General features: G+C 55.1%; 1 protein-coding gene across 7 annotated transcripts in view; it reads right to left on the bottom strand.

The window, feature by feature from the left end:
• Positions 1 to 2,097, bottom strand: part of plekha6 (pleckstrin homology domain containing, family A member 6) — a 68,442-nt gene extending 66,345 nt beyond the window's left edge. For 2 of the 7 annotated variants that reach the window (XM_056438642.1, XM_056438644.1), the window contains exon 1: positions 1,937 to 2,089. The gene's annotated coding sequence lies outside the window, so the exon portion shown is untranslated. Of the gene's footprint in view, positions 1 to 1,936 lie in introns of all 7 variants that reach the window. The other 5 variants (XM_056438647.1, XM_056438641.1, XM_056438643.1 and 2 more) reach the window with 5 other exon arrangements.
• Positions 2,098 to 2,766: the final 669 nt, after the last annotated feature.

Consider the following 2,766-nt stretch of genomic DNA (forward strand, 5'->3'; position numbering starts at 1 on the left):
AGAGGGAGAGAGGGGGGGAGAGAGAGGGGGAGAGAGAGAGCGCGTCGGGACGACGTGGAGGAGGGGAGGTCACACACACACACACCCTACGTAAACAATACAACCACAACCCTGCAGACACACACATCTCCAGAACACAAAACCATCTTAACGATATTCATATGGAGCAAACACACACACATACACACACACACACACACACACACACCAAGATCAATACTAAATCAGGATGAGTGTGTGTGTGTGTGTGTACAGGTGACAGAGTGAGGTTGAAGGCATCAAAGCCGTCTCATCCTGCTTTCCTCCTGATCAGCTTGGCAGGATTAGCTGATGTCTGCCATGTGGCCTTCAGCTCAGCTTCACACACACACACACATACACACACACACACACATACACACACATACACACACACACACATACACACACACCCGCACACACACACACACACAGAGTATATTCTCATCTGTGGATGCCTCTGTACTCGATCATCTTCATGTTTTTTTAAGTGTAACTGATCAACAAAGAAGCGCTGCAGCGCCCCCGCTGGCCACGTGGCTGTACTGCGTCTGTCTGCTCTCCTTTGATTGGTCCTCGTCTCATGCAGCTGTAAACCACTGGAATAAACCACTGGAATAAACCACTGGAATAAACCACTGGTCCTACGTGGAACCCACAGCCGTCCGTGTCCTGTTTTCTGAATGGATGGACAATGTCGGTCACTGCATCATTTTAGTCCAGATGCTGGTTGCCATGGCGACACCGAGCGACAAGCCGCATGGGACCAGCTCAGGTGGCAGCTGATTGGTCCTGATGGAGTCTCATAGGTCCTGATGGAGCCCCATTGGTCTTGATGGAGTCTCATAGGTCCTGATGGAGTCTTATAGGTCCTGATGGAGCCCCATAGGTCCTGATGGAGTCTTATAGGTCCTGATGGAGTCCCATTGGTCCTGATGGAGTCTTATAGGTCCTGATGGAGCCCCATTGGTCCTGATGGAGTCTCATCGGTCCTGATGGAGCCCCATTGGTCCTGATGGAGCCCCATCGGTCCTGATGGAGTCTCATAGGTCCTGATGGAGCCCCATAGGTCCTGATGGAGCCCCATCGGTCCTGATGGAGTCTCATAGGTCCTGATGGAGCCCCATTGGTCCTGATGGAGCCCCATAGGTCCTGATGGAGTCTCATAGGTCCTGATGGAGCCCCATTGGTCCTGATGGAGCCTCATAGGTCCTGATGGAGTCTTATAGGTCCTGATGGAGTCTCATAGGTCCTGATGGAGCCCCATTGGTCCTGATGGAGCCCCATTGGTCCTGATGGAGTCTCATTGGTCCTGATGGAGCCCCATAGGTCCTGATGGAGTCTCATAGGTCCTGATGGAGCCCCATTGGTCCTGATGGAGTCCCATAGGTCCTGATGGAGCCCCATTGGTCCTGATGGAGTCCCATAGGTCCTGATGGAGCCCCATCGGTCCTGATGGAGCCCCATCGGTCCTGATGCTGATGCAGACCGGAGGCTTCCGGACCTCATGCTATAAACCAGCCGCGCTGCAAATCCCCGAGCAGAGACGGCTGAGTGACGGCGTGCTGTGTGCTGCGTGGAGCCGGACGGCGCCGTGCTCCCGTCTGGACCGACGCTCCGTGTTTACGACACACACACCGTCCTCAGAGGGAACGGTCAGATATTAACACACACACACACGTCACTTACCAGCCTCACGTACCAATGCTGCTAAGCCCCAGCTGCCGTCCCTGCACATGTATTCCAGCATGTGTGTGTGTGTGTGTGTGTGTGTGTGTGTGTGTGTGTGTGTGCTCCGCATCTCCGTCAACAATAGACCCTCCAGGGAGGAGAGCGAGGGCCGGTTGGAGGAAGGGAGGCTGCCGAGCGCCTGGCACGAAGTCCCCGGGTATTATAACGTCACATGACCTCCACCCACCAGCGGAGGAGATGGAGGAGCAGAGAGTCATCGGGTGGAGGGGGGCGACGTCACAGGGCTGCTCCTCACCACGGGGACGGAGTCCGAGCAGCCAATCAGACGGGAGGAGCCAGCAGCCAACATGGAGGGACAAAAGAAAAGCGATGCAAACGAGGTGGAGGAGGAGCAAGAGGAGGAGGAGGAGGAGCAGGAGGACCTGATCTCCATAAACACTGAGGATCATGAAGCTGAGAGCTTCAGGGTGAAGAGTGTCTGTCAAAGATTATAATGTTATTATGTTTTAGTGATTTTTCTAATACACATATTTTTTATATTAATATCACCCAGTTAGGATCAATATAGGCAAAATAAAAGAAACACCTCTTTGTTTAATGCAACTCAACAACAACATGAACTACATCCTGTCACAGGGTTAGGGTTAGTTAGGGTTGTTCCAACGTTGAACACGTAGCGCTCAAACTCAAGAAGGACGAGGAGCCGCAAGATCAGAGCGACCAGACGCCCTCTAGTGGCCGTGCGCCCTCCTCTAGTGGCCGTGCGCCCTCCTCTAGTGGCCGTGCACCCTCTAGTGGCCGTGCGCCTCTAGTGGCCGTGGCCCTCCTCTAGTGGCCGTGCGCCTCCTCTAGTGGCTGTGCGCCCTCCTCTAGTGGCCGGCGCCTCTGGTGGCCGTGCACCTAGTGGCCGTGCGCCCTCCTCTAGTGGCCGTGCGCCCTCCTCTAGTGGCCGTGCACCCTCTAGTGGCCGTGCGCCCTCCTCTAGTGGCCGTGCGCCCTCCTCTAGTGGCCGTGCACCCTCCTCTAGTGGCCGTGCACCTCCTCTAGTGGCCGTGC

This window comes from Pseudoliparis swirei, chromosome 18 (genome assembly GCF_029220125.1).
Source record: "Pseudoliparis swirei isolate HS2019 ecotype Mariana Trench chromosome 18, NWPU_hadal_v1, whole genome shotgun sequence".
In the NCBI taxonomy this organism is placed as follows: domain Eukaryota; kingdom Metazoa; phylum Chordata; class Actinopteri; order Perciformes; family Liparidae; genus Pseudoliparis; species Pseudoliparis swirei.